The sequence below is a fragment of the Stenella coeruleoalba genome, assembly GCF_951394435.1.
Source record: "Stenella coeruleoalba genome assembly, chromosome: 7".
NCBI classification, from domain to species: domain Eukaryota; kingdom Metazoa; phylum Chordata; class Mammalia; order Artiodactyla; family Delphinidae; genus Stenella; species Stenella coeruleoalba.
In genome coordinates this window covers 32,939,138-32,953,742 of record NC_137153.1, presented here as the reverse complement: position 1 = coordinate 32,953,742, position 14,605 = coordinate 32,939,138, and the positions used below count along the sequence as shown (strand labels likewise).

At 41.6% G+C, this 14,605-nt stretch overlaps 1 protein-coding gene across 3 annotated transcripts in view; it reads left to right on the top strand.

Annotated features, from left to right (window-relative positions):
• The first annotated feature begins 2,845 nt into the window (after nt 1-2,845).
• The window catches only part of LOC307188485 (uncharacterized protein), a 28,889-nt gene continuing 17,129 nt past the window's right edge, over nt 2,846-14,605 (top strand). For all 3 annotated transcript variants that reach the window (XM_079925637.1, XM_079925638.1, XM_079925635.1), the window contains exons 1-4: nt 2,846-3,798; nt 5,763-5,869; nt 6,903-6,978; nt 7,963-11,191. The gene's annotated coding sequence lies outside the window, so the exon portion shown is untranslated. The remainder of the gene's footprint in view (nt 3,799-5,762; nt 5,870-6,902; nt 6,979-7,962; nt 11,192-14,605) is intronic.

Genomic DNA, 14,605 nt, shown 5'->3' with positions numbered 1-14,605 from the left:
AATCCAATTGAAAAATACTCATGGCACCAAGAGCCAGGAAATCACAGAATAAATGAGAAAAGACAATAAACCTACACCAGCACTGAGATAAAACATCTATTGAAATTATCAGACAGGGATTTTAAATAAGCTGTCACATAAATGCTTCAGTTAGCAATTATGTGTTCCTTGACGGAAATGGGAAAAATAGAAAATGTAAACAAAGAACTAGAAGTTATAAGAATAAAAACAAATGAGAACAGTAGAACTGAAAAATACAACAATCAAAAAACTTTGCTCAAGAGTAGACTGGAGATTACAAAGCATAGAATCATGAACTTCGAAGAGATCAATACAGTGTACCAAATGTACAGAGAAAAATAGGCTGAGGGGTAGAGATGGGAGAAAGAACAGGATCTCAAGAACCTGTAAACAGTAACAAAAGCACTAACATTCATATCATCAAAGTTCCAGAATGAAAAAAGAGAGCACGTAGGACTGACAAAGTATTCAAAGAAATAATGACTAAAACGTTCCCAATTTTTTAGAAGACATAAGCACACATTCAAGAATCTGAGCAAATCCAAAGAGGAAAACCACAAAGGTATCCTTGTCAAGACGCGTCGTAATTAAACTTCTGAAAAGTAGAGACAAAAAAAATCTCGAAAGTGGACAGGCAGAAACGATGCATCACTTATTGAGAAACCAGTTCCAATGACAGCATATTTCTTGTCTAAAATTATGGAGTCAGAGGCATTGACATAACATTTTTCAAGTAGTAAAAGAAAAGAACTCTCAGCCACAAATTCACACTTTTTATATCCATTTCTTGTTTGACTTATATTAATGGACTACTAACTCATCTTTCTATATCCGGGTCTGCCATCACACTTCTCCAAAAATCTAGTCACAGTATTTCCAGAGTGATCTTTCTGAAAAAGAAGCAAATTTTTCTTATAAAAATACCTGACTGTGTTATGAAACTTTTCTCTCTTCTAAGTTACCAGGTAAAACCCTTCAATGGATTCCCATCTTTCTTGGAGTAAAAGCTCCCATCCAAACTCTCTTTGTCCTTTTGGGCTGCTGTAAGATTATCCTGCAGGTTGGGTGGCTCCTAAACAACAGGAATTTTTTTTTCTCACGGTTCCGGAGGCTGCAAGTTCAAGAATAGGGTGCCAGTATGGTCAGATGAGGGCCCTCTTCTGAATCACAGACTTCTCATTGTATCCTCACATGGCAGAAGAGCTTAGGGAGCTCTGTGGGGTCTCTTTTATAAGAGCACTAATACCATAATCATTTCCCAAAGGCCCCACCTACTAATACTATCAGCTACGGAAATTAAGATTTCAACGTATGAATTTGGAGGGGAACACAAAGACTAGACCATAGCACTTACTATACATACATGGACCATGCATGATCTGGCTTCTACCACCCTCTCCATTGTCTTCTTTTCCTACACTCCAGTGAGCATTTCTCTCTTTTTTTTTTTTGCGGTACACGGGCCTCTCACTGTTGTGGCCTCTCCCGTTGCAGAGGACAGGCTCCGGACGCGCAGGCTCAGTGTCCATGGGTCACGGGGCCTAGCCGCTGCGCAGCATGTGGGATCTTCCCGGACCGGGACACGAACCCGTGTCCCCTGCATCGGCAGGCGGACTCTCAACCACTGCACCACCAGAGAAGCCCCAGTGAGCATTTCTTATACTGATTATGAATGGAACTCCTTTCTGGACTGATCCTTAACCATTCATTTTTCTGGCAACCATGAATTTATCTTCTCTTTTCCTCAAAACTTCACCCTTCCTTCATGTTACATATCCATTTCAATTGCCTTCTACAGGAAGCCCTACTGATATCACCAATATACTACTGTCCACAGCATGGATTAACGTCTTACCGTGTCTTCCTATAGCACTCTGTAATATCTTTTACGGTAACTATGGATTTTCTTATTTGAGTGTCACAGTACATTGAATTCTAGGTGGCACTCTAATGATTTTAGTAGCAGTAACACTGCTGCCTAGTTTAACCCGTGACATACTTTAGGTGTTCAATAAATGTTTGTTGAATGAGTGAATGAATGAATGGTCAATTTAAAATCTTAATCATGTTACCTTTCCAAAATCTGTTAAAAGATACCACCGTTTTCCAGAAGATTAGGGATTTAGGACCTTAAACTTGATTTAACAGAGGAAATTTTTACTCATACATCATGCTTAAATACCTCAAAGTAAAACCATAAACCCAGGAATGTAAGGTTATCCATTTGGACTTTCAAGCCAATAATTGATATCTCCTGCCCCGACTGTATTAGATGGTTTCGATGCTCCACTCATATCTCCCCAGCACTCATCCTTCCAGTATATGCTGATAGAATCATGCTGCCACCTGCAATTATCCACCTTAGGGCAGGCCAGAAGTGTACAGGAGTTAATGTATCTGGGTGTAGCTTTCAACCAAGGACAGAGGGGACTGGAAGATTAGTACTTCAAGTTTCTCACCGATTCTTGGGATAACTCTGAGACATGTTCTGTAGAGTTTCACAGAACTCCCCTGAAGTACTGGCAGCAGTTCCCTGCAGGAGTAATATTTATTCGGTAATGCACCTCTGTTGGCTGCCTTCCATGCCTCCATTCTCAATTCCCACTCCACTTCTGAGTTTTCTGGAAGCACCTCCCAGATGAGCAGTTTTCACTCAAATTATTGCCTCAAGTTCTGCTTCTAGGGGAATTCAACTGATAGCCTCCTAACAACCCAGTGCTGCTTACAGAGCCGTCACTGGTACAAGTACCAAGGCACGGCACATTACGTATCACTCCTCCTAAATCCTATTATTTTTAAACAAATAGGAAAGAGCATGACCTTGAAGAGAAAAAGAGTTTATATGAGGACAGCCAATGGATAAAGGGAAGGAGAGACAGTGCCATTTGTTTTCCGTTAATGATGGTGTGAAATGTATGGGCAGATGGTCTAACAGGTGTGACTATAATTTGAGGAGCCTGCTCCCTTGGTTACAGAAGACTGCTGTTGTTATTATTATGGAACCACAACCTCATGACTTTATTGTTTCACTTGATGTAACCTTCTCCTTTACCCTTAAATCTTTCTACATCACTGAATTGCAGCCAATAGATTTATTTTCTCCCTATGGCTCCATCACAAAAAAAGACACACATGTGCGCGCGCGCACACACACACACACACACACACACACACAGAGTTTTGTGTATGCCAGTGCTAGAAAAGACAAGCTCATGGTGCATGTATGCAATGGATATTGTACATTACAGGTCTCTGTGAAATAGTCTTCTGCAGGTTCCTATGTTTATTTTATGAATAATTAACTTTAGTAAAGTTAATTTCCTGAAGATCTTGTTGAAGACTGAAGAAAGGAAGTAAATTGTAAAGAAAAAGACTTTGAAACTTGCCCTTTTGCCCTCTCTTTGTGTCTTAATGAACAAAGGATAACTGGGCCTTTTTTGAAGCCTTTGCTTGAGTTGAAGACACAAAATGCAACCTGTACTCTTATCATAATATGTTCAGTTCATGAGTACACAAACTTATAAACAGTGAATTTCCCTAAAGTTATTATACCATGTAGAAGATGTTTGCTTGGACGTTTACTTAAAACCAAACAATTGAGGTCTATATGTCCAAATAATTTCCTTCTCTCTTGCTGTCTCCATTTCAGTTTCCTGAGTTTCTGGGAAGGCCTGGTTTCCCCAAAGGAACGATTTCTGCTAGAAGTCTGAAGGTCTGACCCAAGAAAAACAAATCCAGTACAACCAATGAATTGAGGACAAGAAGGTTTCCAATCAGGTAGGAACATTTAATCTCATACATTACGATCACCTTAAGTAAGGTGTGCTGATAGCTGGATGTGATTTAACTGCTTGGAAAAAGATGCATATGTATTATATAACCTACCCCACAAGGAAGCTGTTCTCAATTCCCTTAGAGGTTGTGGTGCTTATCAGAGAGTGCCTTGGGGGAAAATGAATACAATAACAGTATGATGCTTTTTTTTTTAATTTTTAGCTCATTGTTGCCAAGTACACTTGGTGATCTTGGTGCCTGTGGTTTAATCCCAGGAGGTTAGACATGTGGAACAGCACATTAACCCTCTTTAGTATTTTCTCCCAAGACAAATCATTTTTATAGGTTATCTCCATGGTCTTCTAGTTGCTTATCAAAATTAAGCATCAAGTCTTCTAAGTGAGCAATAGCCCCAGTCAGTGTGAGGAAATCAGCTTGGTTCTTATTGGGGCACAGCTTCTTGGTCTTGGCACAAAGTGAGTTCACATAGGGAGTTAGAAGGAGGAGAATGGGGCATGCGAAAGGGGAGTTCTGTGTTCTCATTTACCTATGCATGTTGAAACTCCACTAACAGCTTTATTTTCATTAGCAATTTGTGATAAAAACTTAGGGTAAAGGGAATAATGAAGCTGTCCCATTATATGGCAGGACAAAAGATAGTAGTGACATCAAAATCAGGGCCTATCCATCTCGTTTGCAGTTATGTACTGAGTGTTTAGCATAGCATTTGAGCCCTCATCAGTATTCAGTAAGAAGATGCGTGTTGAATGACTTAGGGATGATTAATGAACGAAAAAATTTAATATGGTAGAAAATGTGTTTTATCCTTGTATTTTCGTGTGTTGACTTCTGTATTTCAAGACCCAGCACTGTAACTGACCCATAGAGTATAAGCAATAAAATTGGTTGAAAGAATGAATGAGTCCCCACTATTCTAAGAATAATTTTAAGACCAACACAGACCCCATATCTGCCAGAGGTATCCAGAGGTGAAAGCCTGGATCTCAGCTAGTGGTAGAGCTGACAGAATTTATCTAGTTTTCATAATTTACAGCCCATCCCATTACATTTAGGCATAGTACCTACATGAGCCATACAATTAAATGTTGACTGAAAAACAATGCACAACCTAGAAATTGAGAATTATGTTTTATGTGGAAGACATACTGAGGACTGAAATCAGGAGACAGCCTCTCAGATAGCTCTGAGGGACTGTTCTGAAGAGGTAAGGGAGGGCACAGGGTATTTAGAGGTTCTTGCAAAAAAAAAAACCAAGTAGTTGGAACATCAAAAGATTACTGTTAATTAAAGAAACTAGACATCTTAAGTTAATAAATGTAGCAGTTTTCTATATATGGTGAGATGCAAGAATCTGGTCTCCTGGAAATCAGTCCCTTGATGTTCACTTTAATTATCTAGGGCCAGTATCCTGTTTTCTCCATCCTGAATCCCCTCAGGGTGCGGCTTTGGGTGTGGCTTCAGTGGCTGATGGCTTGATGGCTATAACATCCTGTGTTACTGATAAGGCTGGCTACCTTCTTTCTCCACAGAAATGACTTGAATATGGATAGTAAATCTGTGGATTTGCAAAACGTAATTCTTGGAGCACTTTTATAAGGACAAAGTTAAGGCAATTTCAGAATCACTAGCGGCTAAAATTGCTACTTACACTTTTCTACTGGTAGGTAGTCATCTGCTGTTGCTGTCTTCAGTAATCTGCTGTTGCTGTATTCCCAAGGGATAACAAAAGCCATTTAATTCAAGAAAGAAAGGTAAAATTTAGCACAATGCAGCTTCCACAAAACCAAACACACAAACACACACCCAACTCTCGCAGATATGAAGTTGTAATCTAAAATAGAATCCTGGAACTAATTGCAAAACAAGAGCAAATGTACTCATATTGGATCATTTTATTCTTTTATTAATGTTTGATACATATATGCATTTATTATTAAAATTCAAAGTTGCTATATGGGCCGCGCGCGAAGACATGGAGGAGAAGCTGGAGCTGAGGCTGGAGTCGCTCTTGGGGACCGAGCCCGCCGTCTGCCCGTGGCCGCTGCCGGTCTACGTAAGTGCCGCCCGTCCCCTCCTCCCGGAACCCAGCTCCTCTTCCCCAACGGCGCGCGCTGAGCCCACTGAGAAACGGAGCGACTCGAGTCGCCAGACCCTCTTTGGAGCCCCCCTTCCCGCCCCGCCGTGGTTCTCCGCGGCAGTTTCCAGCCCCCGCGCGCAGGGTGGGCAGAGGGGAGCCGGCGCCGGCCGGGGGGCACAGACTCGGCCGCGGGGACCCCGCGCTTCTGCGGGGCGCCGGAGCCGGTCTGCGGTTGACTCTGCGGGGCTGGGGACCCCGGTCCCCCCGGGCCTGGAATGTCGGCGGGCTTGCCCTTCTGTACTTTAGGATCTGACATGTAGGGTTTCTTTTTCCTGGTAGTTTATTCTTAGCGCTGTCAACGTGCTTACTTTTTTTTGTTTGTTTGTTTTTTTCAGGTCACCCTTTCCTCCCTCTCTCCAGTTTTTTTGTGTTTCTGTTTTGTTTTGTTTTAGTTAGGCATTTTGTCCCTCTGATCTTGAGTGGGTGGGCTGGCAGGACACTTGGAGAGGAGGCGTTCTGTCCCCTGATCTTGAGTGGCCTTTGGAAAATGACAGGCCAGACGGAAATGTACACAGGCGTCCGGTGGTTCCAGAAATGCAGGGTGTCCGGCTAGCTGGGCGCCCGGCCTCTCGTCCCCCGTGGCGGCGTGGTGCGCGTGTTCCTTGTGTCAGGGTTTACGCTTGGGCCCCGCAGCCCACCTTCCGAAGGGAAAGCGCAGCGGGCGCCTTGGGCCGGCGCCTTTGGGGCACCCTTTCGTGCACTCGGCTTGCGGGGGACCGGCCTCCAGGCCACCCGGCGGGGAGGCCCGCGCGACCCGGCCCTCGCCCCTCGCGCGGGCTCCGTGTGTGTCAGTTTGTGGAAAGTGTGTCGCGGCCGGGGTCGGGGTCGGGGCGCTGGGACCACCTGGGAGCCGATGTAGAGGGATATGATTTCCATTTTCAAGGCGCATTCATCCTATGCAGGGAGACAGCCTAACATAAAATTTGCCTAACAAAAAATATATTAACAGGTGGAAAGACTATCTCCCAGTTGAACAGCGGATGCCTGGGACTCATTTCATTGCTTTCAAAGTTCCTTTAAAAAAGGTGAGCAAAAGTTAATACCGTATTCTTCCAGAAATCTGAATTCACCATATAGAGCCCTGGCTCTCAAGCCCGTCGTACTCCATTTTCCCTTTTTATAGCAAATACTTTTTAATACCTCTTTTACTATCCAGAAATGGGATTCATAGACAAATACAACCAACTTTTGTACTTAATTAAAAAACAAAAAAAACAATGCAATGCCCTAACTATAAATAAAGAATAAAGTAATTTATAAGAAAGTAATATGTATCTCAGTATGTAAATGTTTGGGGATGACTATACTAGAAATAAAGAAATAGTCAGTTACTTGTACCGTGAATGCAATAAACTATGGACTTTGATTGGTAATGATGTGTCAGTGTTGGTTCATGAATTCTAACAAATGAAGCACACTGGTATGGCATGTTGATAATGGGGAAGGCTGTGTGGGGTGAAGGAGAGAGGGTATAAGTGGGAACTGTGTACATTTTGCTCAGTTTGGCTGTGAATCTCAAACTGCTCTAAAACGAGTCTACTAATTTTAAAAAAAGTGTGTGTTGCTGACACTTGAATAACCAAAGAGATCAATGGAACAGGGTACATGTATAAGCCAAATGCATGAAAGAATATTCAGCAGTGAAAGCCATCCTTCCTATATGTAGATATTCAAGAAGTATTTATTTCTGTGTCTATTTTCAGGCACTCTGCTTGGAGCTGGCAATACAGTGGTAGGCAAAATGGATGTGGTCCCTGCCTTCTGGGAGTTTAGAGTCAGGTTAGGAGACCAACATGAAATAAACAAACACAGAAATAACTATATAGAAGTGAGCTTATTTTCTTCCGTCTAATCTCTCTGGAAGAAAGGATTGTAATATCGCTTGTAAACTCCAGAGGAGGAAACTTTACTTTGAATCTCATATGTTAGCATCACAGGGTTTGAATAAATGGATAATGTAGTACAAGATTTTAAACATATGTTCTTCCTTATTTTATTCTTTCTGACAGAGTTTTGAAAAGAATCTTGCTCCAGAAGAACGTTTCTCCCCCTTGGATCTCTTAACAAAATCCAAGGACAGAATGAAGAACTTGGGCTGATTATTGACTTAACAAATAGTCGCCGCTATTACAAGCCAGAGGTAAATGGAAGCCGTAATTGAAAATGACCTTCTTTCTGATACTGTAATAATTCATGGTAGTTCAGTAATTATCATCTTATGCTAAGGTGAATCCTGGCCTTCTCTCGTGGGTTCAAAAAGGGAAGCTAGTGGTTTCCTTAAATACACATTTGTAATTGCTGTTTCAAAATGAGATTAAAGATATGAATTGAACTATAGTATTTGGCAGTAGGCTCTAGATATGCTTAAGAAATTCTATAAGCTTCCATGTTCTATATTTTGAAAATGAAGTAAACTTTTAGTAGTTACAGTAGTATCCTAAAAAGAAAGAAAGGTATGTCCATTATGTCTTTGGCACTTATTTTAAGCAGTTGCTTGAGCGTGTTTAAGCATCACTGTAAAAGACAATTGTTCTCTAAGTTTTATGCTTCCTTTTCCTAATGCCTTCTGATATAGTACAGAAACCCATATATTCTCTTGGCCCATGTAGGACATTCCAGTGCAAAAGAATTAACCTTCTTCTGACCTGTTCCATGGCCTTGGGAGACAGTAACACCTAATGTCTTTTAATATTTGTAGAGCAGTTTGCCATTTAGAAAGTTCTTTCATATCCATTGACTTAGTTAATCTTCACAGCAATCCTTTGCTCTTGAAGTGGAAGTAGTACTGCTATCTCCTACTGAATGCTTACCCTGCACTAAGCTCAGAGGATAGACAACTACAATTACTAATTTTACAGACGATGAAACTGACTCTCGGAAAAGGAAGAATTGAAATTTCAGCTCTGTTATTCCTTTTTTTTTATTGTGGTAAAATATAGAGAAATCATATTTATTTTAACCATTTATAAATATGCAGTTCAGTGGCATTAAGTACAGTTACAGTGTTGTGTAACCATCGTTTTCATCATCCTCGACAAAAACTCTGTAACCATCAAACAGTAACAACCCCATTTTCCCTCCCACCAACCCTTGGTAACCTCTATTCTATTTTCTGACTCTGTGAATTGGCCTATTCTAGGTACCTCGTGTAAGTGGAATCTGCAGTATTTGTCCTTCTGTGTCTGGCTTATTGCACTAAACATCATGTTTTCAAGGTTTATCCATGTTATAGCACGTAACGAAATGCCATTTCTTTTTTGGCTTAGAAAATCCCATTGTGTGTTATATAGACCATAGTTTGTTATTCAACGGTTGATTGACACTTGGTTGTTTTCCACCTTGTAGGTATTGTGAATCATGCTGCTATGATCATTGGTGTACAGATATTTGTTCAAATCCCTGCTTTCAGTTCTGTTAGATGTGCAGCGTAGGTAGTAGCAGAGTTGTTGGATCATACGGTAGCTCTACACTTAACCTTTGAGAAAGTGCCAAACTGTTTTCTACAGTGTTGTCTTGTTTTTAAACAATTATCACAAATTTTAAGCATATACAAAAGTATAAAAATACTGTGAGTGTTCCTTGTATACCCATGAACTCATCCAGCTTTCTTATTTACCAACTGATGGCTGTCATGTTTTATCTGTACCCCCACCTGTTTCACCCCATTCCATATTATCTTGAAGCAGCTCCGAGACAGCACGTAATTACACCTGTACGTTTTTGGTACGTGCATTTAAAATATAGGACTTTTATTCCTTAATATCATTTTTTAATATTAAATACCCAGGGAGTGCTCAAATTTGCAGTTGTCTCCTAAACGTCATAAAAAAATGTTTATAAGAATTTTGAATTAGATCCCAATAAGGTCCACACTTTGCCGTGGATTGTTAGGTCTCTGAAGTCTTGTTTAATCTATAGGTTCTCCCTCCATGTCTCTCTCACTTTTTTTTCCTCCTTGAATTTTGTTTTTAAAGAAACCAGGTAATCTTTCCCATCTAGATGTCGATGATTACATTCCATGTGTTGGTAACATATTCTTCAGTCCTTTTATTTCCTGTAAATTGGTAGTTGATCCGAATGAAGCTTGCATGTTTTGTTTTGGCGAGACAGTTTCATAGGTGATGATGTGTTCTTCCATGGAGACATATATAATTGTGTCTTTCTGTGGTATTAGCAGTCACTGATGATTCATAGCTACATCCATTAATTCAGTTGAGGCTTCAAAGAATGGTGAATTCTGTTGTTCTTTTTTTCACTTATTAGCTGGGTATATTTGTACGAGGAGAAGATTCCCCTCATCAACTGTTTGGTTGCCCAGTTGTAGAGGCATGATTCTCTTCTTTTATTTAACAGTTTTCAGAATAATGAGTTGATTCACAAATATCCTCCAGTGGTGAGCAGTTTTGTAAAATTTTATTTATTCCTATCACCGTGGACTCCGTTACAGTTATTATTCTAACTGAGGCCCTGTCTTTGGCCAGTTGGAGCTTCTCGGTGACTCCTGAGTCCTTTTGACATGACATCAGTTGTTTCTAGACTTTTTCAGTGGTCAGAGCTAGGAAATATGTATGTTTGTTTTTAATATTTTTAAAATATGTCATAGGTTCCTGCTGCTACTTTCCATTTAAATTCAGAACTAGAGAATTTTCACTTATCCTTTTCTGTCTTCTATTGATAGTCTACTTTCTCCCACCTCAAGAATACCAGTTCTCAACAATGCCTGAAATTGCCTCTATTTCCTAATTCGAATCCAAGTTCTTCTGACTCTGTTCTACTACTCTCCTTAAATCACAGCCGCTTTATGGCCCTTGAAATGTAAGATAGAACATAAGTGTAGGTAGAACTCTTTATATCATTTTGAGTTACATGTGCATTCATTCACATAGATTTGCTTTTCCTTTTTGCTTCCCTGGTAACTGTCCGTTCTGCAGTTTTAATGAAAATCAAGTGATAATTACTGGTTAAAGCAGCTTTGGAAAAAATGGCTCTCATCAGAATGACTGACATACAAAGTTTAATGTACTCTCCTGGTTTATAGTCTGCCTTCTCTAATTAATTTTTTATTCTTTCCCTACAAAGGAAATAATACATATTTTCATGGTTTTGCCTTATAGGACTTACCAGAAACTATTCCTTATTTAAAAAGTTGTACAATTGGGCATCAGGTGTCAGATGACGACGCTAGTTTTAAATTCCAGTGTGCTGTTAATGGGTTTCTGAAAGAACATAAAGATAACGGTGAGTTGCTTTTGTTTTTGTTTTTGTTTTTCCTTTACCTGAACTTTGGTATGCATTTTGAGTGGGCTTGGGGGTTTTTAACATTTTTAATAGTCCTGACATTAGTGTCAAGTTGTGTTTGGTAACATTAAGGTGGAAATGTCAGATGGTGCTAATAGAGTACGGTGTTTTTCCTGTTTATGGTCACAAACAATTTAGTTTAGTTTGGAAAGTGATTTTTGTGAGAAATATGAACTGAGCTAGCTTACTTATCTCTTTTTTAAAAATTTGAATGGAAAATACATAAAAACATAAGAATGTTCTTTTGTCCTATTTATTGGTTGAGAGGTGGAAGAAAAGGTTAAGACTCTCGGGTTCTTAGCGTACATAAAAGAGAAAACAAAAAGCAAAGGTTCCGAGTGAGACAGATCCCTAGAAGCAAAACAAAACAGAGTGGACCAGAAGAGCGGCTTCCTCATCATATATGTGTTGAAGATATTTTTGCCGCTTTTACACTTCGGTGCAAGTGAGGAAGAACACTACCACCTCTTATTCTTATCTTCAGACAGGAAGAACTTAAAAGGCTGGTGTTTTCTTGTTTCCGCTTTAAGATCTACTCTGTTGATAGTAGGTCTTAATAGCGTGTGAATTTTAAGGATCCACTTGCCTTTTTCTAGCATCTAACTATCAGAAGGAACGTGGTGTTTGCCATGTTTTAAGACTGAGGAATCTTTTGTCTTTGGAACACCGCTGACGCCCATGCGAAAGTGTTCATTTTGTCCTCTTTCTAAATTTAGCCTGAGGAGTGTGCACTTTATTAAATAAACGTAACAGACAGTAAATATTCCGTGTATATATAAAATGATGCACGTATATACATAAAACAGGGAGTAGGGGAGAAGGAATAGAGATGGAGGTGGGAAGATAGGGGACAGGAAGCGAGAGAGAGAGGGAGAGACGGGCATTTCAAGATAAATTTTCATTCTATAACCTGGTTGCTTAATGCAGGTACTAGCTCTTAAATATCTTAAGCCCTCTTCACAGATCTTCCGTGTACTTTAGCTTTAAAACTTGAGAGGCTTGGCCTGTCCTGTGATAACCAGGGTGTCTAGAAAGGAGGCAAATTATCTGATTTGTTTAAACTGTAGTCACAGAAATGTTCCCTCTTAAGATGTTAGGGCGCAGCTGCCGGCCTACTCACTTCCTCCAGGCTCCTTTGTGTGTGTTCTGTCTGTTCCGCGTGGGCTAGAAGATCCTTACAAGTGCATGAGAACACGTTTGTAAACCTTGATTGTTCACATGTTATACCAAGTGTAGTCCATTGCGTATGCTGACTCCTCTGTGGGTCTTCTGCATGCAGTGGGCTAACTTCACCATGCTGTCTGCCATTGCAGTCTCAGGACCTTAGTTATGATCCATTGGTGACTCTCCTCTGCTGTAAGGCCCTCCCACAGGTGCCAGGCTCACTGATAATGAGGAGGAGACTATACTATGCACTCCCTAGGATTGGTAGAGACTCAGAAAATAAATTGTTTCAGTAAACACCGAGAGCCTTATAGGTTTGTTGTTAGGGCACGGGGATACAGAGGTGAGTAGAAGTCTTTGTTCAGTAGCAACTTACAGTTATCTAGGAAGAGAAACATGTAGTGAGTATAAGTGGGTTAATTATGATAAAAGAATCAAGTGCAGCAGGAATATAGAGGAGAAATTGAGGAAGGCCTGACTGAGGAGACAGCGTTTGAGCTGGGCTTGGGGGAAGAGGATTTTGCCGGGATGAGGAAAGGACAGCCCAGGTATTGGGAACAGGTACAGAAGGCACAGGGCTTAAACTTGTGCTCTGGAGGGGCAGCCTCTGGTGTGACTAGAGGGTAGTGTGAAAGGGCAAAGAAGTCATACATTGATTTTCAGCAAATAGTTGTATAACACCTTCTAAATTGAAGGCACTGTTCTAGGAAGTAGGAAGAGAACAAAGTTCTTGCCCTTACGTACTTTCCATTGTAGTGGGGGAGAGAGATGAATAAATAAGTCAATATATGGAGTGTCAAGCGGTGGTAAGTGCTTTGGAGAATAACAAAAGAAGATGAAGAGGTGAGGGAATGTGGTAGGTGATCAGGGAAGTCCCCTCTATTAAGATGTCGATTGAGCAGAGCCTTGAAGTGAGAAACAAGCCATTGGCTATCTGGGAGAGTGGAGATGGGGTGGGAGGGTGTGTTCTGGGAGAGTGGAGATGGGGTGGGAGGGTGTGTTCTGAAGCAGAAGGAATAGTAGGTGCAAAGTCCCTGAGGCACGACTGTGCTTGGCATGTTTGAGGAATAGTAAGGAAGCCAGTGTGGCTGGACAGGGGAAAGTGAGTGAGGGCAGGGCAGTAGAGAATGAGATCAGGGGAGGCTGGCAGGGCAAAGGAGGGAGGTGGATGATGTAGGTCCTTGGAAGTCATAGTTTGAACTTCTAATTCAGTTGGAGAGACAGACTGATACTTGTTTATAAAGAGTTCTCAATGCTATGCTAACAACCTGGGCTGTATTCTGTGCTAAGTGAAGATGTTCAAGCAACAGAGCAATCCAGCCAAGTTTATATTTTAGAAAGATAACAGCGTCACTATCCAAGACACATTGTAGACTATGTATATAGTATGTGTATAGTGTGCTGCTCTTCTGTAAACTACAGGATACCTGTTACGTACAAATACTTACATACAAGATACAAGTGTGAATGTAAGCACTTGGGAAATATCTGGAAGAACCACACAAGGAACTGGGAGAGTCGGACAACTTTCCATGTCCCGTATGATTGGAATTCTGAAGGGTACACACCGAACTAATGGACGTGTGCTCCCAGCTTCCAGCTAAGGAGGGAAATTGCAGGCATCAGAATCCTCTTTACCAATCAAGCGCGTTAATCCGCCTGCGTGCTGAGAGTCATCTCGAGACGCCCCGCGGTGGCGCATGCGCGGTAGAAGGAGGTCCGCGAGCTGCGTGGGCTTGTGCCTAGGCGCCTGTGGTTCGTGGCCTTGTGCTGGCACCGGGGACGCCGGGTTGGCGACTTTGGCAGTCCTGGCGTTGGGTGGGCGGTATCTTGGGGGTGACATGAGCCAGTTCGTCGGCCACGAGGAAGGGCGGAAAGCACATCCCGGAAAGGTAATACGCCTTGGCCCCTGGGCGTTGCCGGTGGAGCTCAGAGCCCCTGGGCCTGGGCTTCGTCTCTTGTGCTGTCGCCTGTCACAGTGGCCCCCGCGCGCTGGCCCGTCCGCGCTGTGCTAGGGGGTACTGGTCGTCTCGCGGCTCAGTTCACAGTAGCTGAAAGGGACAGTGTGTGATGTTCTGGTTTCTCCCCATCGTTTTAAAAGGGAGGCTCTGGCCATTGCTCCTCGGGTAAAATGCAGGGGGACTGCTTTTTAAGATGGGACTGTCAGTGTTGGGGACCCTCCTAATTACC